This window comes from Nicotiana tabacum, chromosome 18 (genome assembly GCF_000715075.1).
Source record: "Nicotiana tabacum cultivar K326 chromosome 18, ASM71507v2, whole genome shotgun sequence".
In the NCBI taxonomy this organism is placed as follows: Eukaryota; Viridiplantae; Streptophyta; class Magnoliopsida; order Solanales; family Solanaceae; genus Nicotiana; species Nicotiana tabacum.
The window spans coordinates 115,308,819-115,314,753 of NC_134097.1; the positions used below are offsets into that span (position 1 = coordinate 115,308,819).

At 36.9% G+C, this 5,935-nt stretch overlaps 1 long non-coding RNA gene across 1 annotated transcript; it reads right to left on the reverse strand.

Annotated features, from left to right (window-relative positions):
* Positions 1–844: 844 nt before the first annotated feature.
* Positions 845–1,946, reverse strand: LOC107763828 (uncharacterized). The gene is made up of 2 exons (XR_001643118.2): positions 1,804–1,946; positions 845–1,498 (listed from the first exon to the last, which is right to left on the reverse strand). It is a non-coding gene; the product is annotated as an uncharacterized LOC107763828 (long non-coding RNA).
* Positions 1,947–5,935: the final 3,989 nt, after the last annotated feature.

Consider the following 5,935-nt stretch of genomic DNA (forward strand, 5'->3'; position numbering starts at 1 on the left):
TTATCTATAATGGCCTTATTATGACAAAGGCAAGACGCATATTTCCAAGATAGCTATAAAAGGGAAAGAATGGGTCAATTTTAAGGACACAAAAAATATCTGAATACATTGGTGTACTTTATCTTCTTCTAATTATCTTATTGCTAGCCAAATTACTTTCTTTTATACATTTTTTGATTATCAGTAACCCGAGTTCTTCTAAATTAAAGCTTTGACCGAAATTCCACTTTTTGGTTAAACACACTATTTTAGTGCTTACCTTACTATAAAAGGACAGCAGTTAATCTCATTAATTTGCATGAGTCACATGCATAGGGTCTTTTTACCCATTTTCTAGAATTACTCCCTTAGGTTTCAAATATTAGTCATTTTAATATACTCATATATTTCAAAATGTATGATGTTTTAGAAAAATAAGAAGTCATATATTGCTTCTGTTTTTTTCTTTAGGGTCAAATATATTCTCCTTGTTCTAATTAGTGATGCATTGATTAAGTGAAACGCTGGAGAGAAAAATAGAAATTTAGACATATACTCATTATAAATAATTAAGCGCCGACGAAATATCTTTAATTTTTGAATGAGTATACAAAAATCTTAAAAGACTTAAAATATGGACCTTTAATAATTAGGTAGTACTTTTCTACTAGTATTTTTGAAAGTGGAGAGTGCGTGGTATTGCTCAAAATGGCTTAATTGAGAACATACAATAATATCTTCCAATTTCCAACTTCCAACAAACTATGCGAAGTATCTTACAAAATTAAATTATAATAAACTCCAAACGTTTGAATTGTGTATAGTTAATGAAGGTAATAACGAGGGTTGTCTCAACAAAAATGGATGCATTTAGTAAAGATAGCAACTATATATATGAGCCGCTAACATCAAAATTTTAATATGAAGGACCAACCATATATAGTACTAGGTCTCAATTGGCTGCAAAAAAAAGTAATACGAAATTCCACACAATCAAAAGCATCTTTCGAAAACAGTCCCCTAACAAATTAAAACCCCAAAAAAAAAAAAAAAATTGATATGGAGAATATCAAAACTAAAACCTAAATTAAGACTTAAGGCAACGAAAATAATATTGTTTCTTGAGTTCATCCCTTGGAGTTCTTGATTCTTTCCTCATGGAAAAAATCAAGCAAAACAGTACTCTTGCATTTAAGGCATTTTGGCTCATGCACTGATAACATAACATACATTAAACATCTAGGGCATCCCACAAGCATCATGGAAGTTGTCTCTGGGCTGCTAGGGTAACCGATAAACTGATCGTCGGGGCTCGGTTCTCGAGAAACACATGAGCTGGCTGCTGGTGATGATCTCTCCATTGAAGAAGAAGAAGATGATGATGATCTGCTTGGTGAAGGTGAAACTCCTCTTGCAAAAATTGCCCTTGGTGGTGATAAGTTCAGCTTCAAGTCAAGCATTGCATGCCTCTCCTTGTTATAGTTCATTTTATTTTCTTGATACTTCAGCCCACAAAATCCTATATTCATATATATAATAATAAAATATTATAAAAAGAAATAAATAACTGCTTAAATTAAAAATTGCTGAAAGATGTAAAATATATGTATAATTTACGCAAATATGCATATAACCATGTATAGATAGTGTATAATTTATGTATATCAGCTTGAAAAATAAAATAGTTGAATCTGGTCATGAGTTATTTTTGTAAAGATCCCATAATAAAAGAATTAACCTAAATAGATATGAGAGAAAAGAACCAAGATTAAGAATAAATAAATAAGTAAAAGAGGTGTGACCATGTCAAGAAGATTAAATTACCTTGATAAGAAGAGTTGACAATTTACTTAATAGTAGATCAAGATTTGTAGCCAATGTAGAGAGTGAGAATTGAGGGGAAGAAAGTAAGCTTGGAGTGGGAGGAAAGAGCTTAAGTTGGCCAAGATTTATATAGTAAGTTAGAAGAAAAGAGAAGTAATGAGGTTTATTTAGTGCAGAATTAATTGTGATTGCAACTTGCAGGATACAATAGGACTACGTGGAATATTATTGAGAAGACTAGAGGAGTTGAATACTCTAACTTGAGGTACAATGTAACGAAGAAGAATTCGGTAAAGCAGTTAAAAAGAGTAAATTTCGTATGGCAGATAAATAGCGGTTTGAATTATTAGGTTCGTGAAGATTTTTGGGATAGTAAATTTTTGCAACTTTATATAAAGTCCTTTGATATTTTAATAAAGCTGAGGGACGATTTCATTAAAATCTAGGAAAATATCGCTTTCTAAGGAGTAGTGGTGGCAAAATGATTTTAAAAATAATAATTAACTATCCATATTATACGCTAACTATCCAAGCGCGCATGTATCTCTATCATCCCACCGATAGCCCTCGATAGCGCCCAGCCGCATGCAGATGCTAACAGCGCCGCGCACGCAGACCCTGATGCCAAAGACAAGGTTGCTGCCAACGGATCTGTTTCTACCTTGTAGAAAACTAAGTAGGCGTTTGGACATAAGAATTGTAAAATTCCAAAAAATGGGAAAAATGTTTTTCACCTGAAAATGGTATTTGAAATTTGGAGTTGCGTTTGGACATAAATTTCAGTTTGGGTTGTTTTTGATGTTTTGTGAGTGAATATTTTAAAAAACAGCTTTTTGCAGTTTTTCAAATTTTCCAAAATTTCCAAAATGCATCTTCAAGTGAAAATTAAAAATTTTATGAACAAACGCTGATTTCGGAAAAAAGTGAATTTTTTTTTTGGAAAAAGGAAATTTATTTTTATGTCCAAACGAGCTCTAAGTCCTTTTCATTGTAAATATAGAGTAGCTTTATTTCATGTACTTCCATTGTGTTTCTCTAGCTTAGTTAGGTCAGGAACTGTAACTTTGTTTTATTCTTCTTAAGCATTACTAGGGGGAATCAAGCAATCAAACTTCCTAGCAAGCAAACAATTCTCTGTACTAGTGTCTTTCTCCCTTGACACCGTGTTGCTTTTCTGTAATAGCTTTCATTAATACAATCGAGCTTTCTTTCATTCTCAATTCTTATTTTTGTTCTCTCAATTGCTCTTGATATTGATTTTCCCGTATGACACTGACAATGTCGTCTAGCTTATGGAGGGGACCTCAGTTGGCAAATAGTAACTGTACTGATGTTAATTGCTTAGCCTTACGTTCCCTTCCTTAGCCCTTCCAAGGAATCTAAGGAAGGTGTTGCATAACAGTAAATATGTCAAGAGATACTTGCCTTTTGAAGTACATGATTCTCAGCTTGCTACTAGAGGTAATATGTATCCTTTCCTAAAAGTTGTGGGGATATTTGTCAGCCTATGAGTGACTATCTAATTCGAGTTTTAAAAAAAATCAGGGGAAACCTCATCTTCCTGCTAATGGTGGAAAAATCTTATATTACTCCTACTCAAGTGAAGTGTATCAAATATAAGTCAACATAATTTAGAAAATCTAAATTTTCAATGCAGTGGATAAATCAACATATATGATATAACATTAACAATGAATCTACTAAATCATCCCTTTAAAAATGAGATGAAAACTATAACATTTGAAAACCAAAATGAAGAGACACACGCAGTACACACACAATAAAAATGATAATGTATACGGGTAAAACCGGGCTGTAACGATCTGACCGGTCGTTTTGAGCTCCAGTGCGTTGTTCGGCGGTTTGAGGCCATGAGCAGCTTCACTTCAGGTACTATGACTTGTACGCGTGATCGGGATTGAGTTTCGGGAAGTTCGGAGTTGAATTGGAAAGAAAATTCTCATTTCGAAAGTTTTATGTTGGAAGAATTGACTAAGATTGAATTTTAGAGTAAACGGCCTCGAAATCGAGATTTGAAGGTTCCAGCAGGTTCATATGATGATTTCGAACTTGAGCATACATTCGGATCGGGTTTTGGATGACTCGGGAGCGTTTTGACACCTATTGTGAAAGTTAGCATTTTGGAAAAATTTCATAAATTTGGGTTGCATTTCAATGTTATTGATGTCTGTTTGGAATTTTGAGTCTGAGAATAGCTCCGTATGGTGATTCCGGTATTGGGAGCGCGTCCGTAAATGGATTTAGAGGTTCGTAGGTCATTTTGGAGTCGTTTGGCGAAAGTTAGAAATTTGAAGGTTTTTGAGAAGTTTGACCGGAAGTGGACTTTTTGATACCGAAGTCGGATTCTGATTCCGGAAGTTGGAGTAGGTCGGTAATGTCAATTGTGACTTGTGTGCAAAATTTGAGGTCAATCGAACGTGATTTGATAGGTTTCGACATCGAATGTAGAAGTTTGAAGTTCTAAAGTTCATTGTGCTTGAATTGTTGTGCGATTCATGGTTTTATCCTTGTTTGATATGATTTGAAGCCTCGAGCAAGTCCACATTATGTTTTGAAACTGGTTGCTGTGATTGGACGGGGTCCCAGGGCCCTCGGGTTGATTCCGAATGGTTAACGGATTGAATTCGGCCTTATGAAGATTTGCTAAGCCTGCTGTCATCTGGTGTAACCACACCTACGAGGCTTTGGCCGCAGGTGCGGAGCCACAGAAGTGGAAAAGGGGCGCATATGCGGTTTGGTGGGGAAGTTCTAAGACCGCAAATGCGGTCATCTCACCGTACAAGCGAGACCGCACCTGTGGAAGGGAAGGCGCAGAAGTGGAAGTGGGCAGCTGGAGGACAGACAAAACGGTAGTTGGGCTGCACCTGCGGATTGGTTGTTGTTGCTGTGATTGGACGGGGGCGCAACTGGTTGCTCCGCACTGGCTTCTGTAAGTGGGTGCAACTGGTTGCTGTGATTGGACGGGGTCCTAGGGCCCTCGGGTAGATTCCGGATGGTTAACGGATTGAATTCGGCCTTATGAAGATTTGCTAAGCCTGATGTGCGGTAGTTGGCCGCAGGTGCGGAGCCACAGAAGTGGCAAAGGGGCGCATATGCGGTTTGGTGGGGAAGTGCTAAGACCGCACATGCGGTCATCTCACCGTACAAGCGAGACCGCACCTGTGGAAGGGAAGGCGCAGAAGTGGAAGTGGGCAGCTGGAGGACAGACAAAGCGGTAGTTGGGCCGCTCCTGCGGAACCGCAGAAGAGGTCAAGTGACCGCATGTGCGAAATCGGGGTTGGCACTGTCTTCTTTAAAAATGAGGGTTTGGCTCTATTTCATTTCATTTTCGCCTATGAGAGCCAATTTTGGAGCACATTGGAGTGCAATTTTCATCAATCATAATGGGGTAAGTGCTTTCTTCACAATTTTGAGTTAAATACATGAGTTTACATAGATTTGAACATGGAAGCTAGTAGAAATTGGGGTTTTGGTGAAAAAACCTAGAATCATATATATTTGGATTTTTACCGCGAATATTGGATATGGAATTGAGAATAAATTATATATTTGAGTTCTTGATGTCATGGGCAAAGTTTATCTTCGAAAATTTTCGGAATCCGGGCACGTGGGCCCAAGGGTGATTTTATCGACTTTTCAAGCGGAGTTGGGAATTGTTGTAAATAGGATTATAATGAGTATTTGAGTAAATATTAATAGGTTTGCATAATTATTGACTAGTTTTGCAGCGTTGGACAAGGTTTGAGTCGTCGGAAGGGCTTGAGAGTCGGTTATGGAATTTCAGAGCGAGGTAAGTCTCCTTTCTAACCTTGTAAGAGGGAATTAATCCTATAGGTGAACTAAATTATTATGTGCTTCTATTTTTGGGGGCTACATACACACGAGGTGACGAGAGTCTGTACGTAGCTATTAGTTATGCCTATGTCCAGGTAGTTTTAGGCTTACAACATGCCTTGTTGATATTGTTGTTAAATTATGTTTATTGTTTGTCTTAAGCAGAAGCGAGATTGAGTTAACATATTAAATATTTTTTGAAAGGAGTTGAAATTGAGGAAAGACTGGGAACTTAAAAGCATTCATTTGAAATTTGTAATTTAAAGAGAATCAAGGA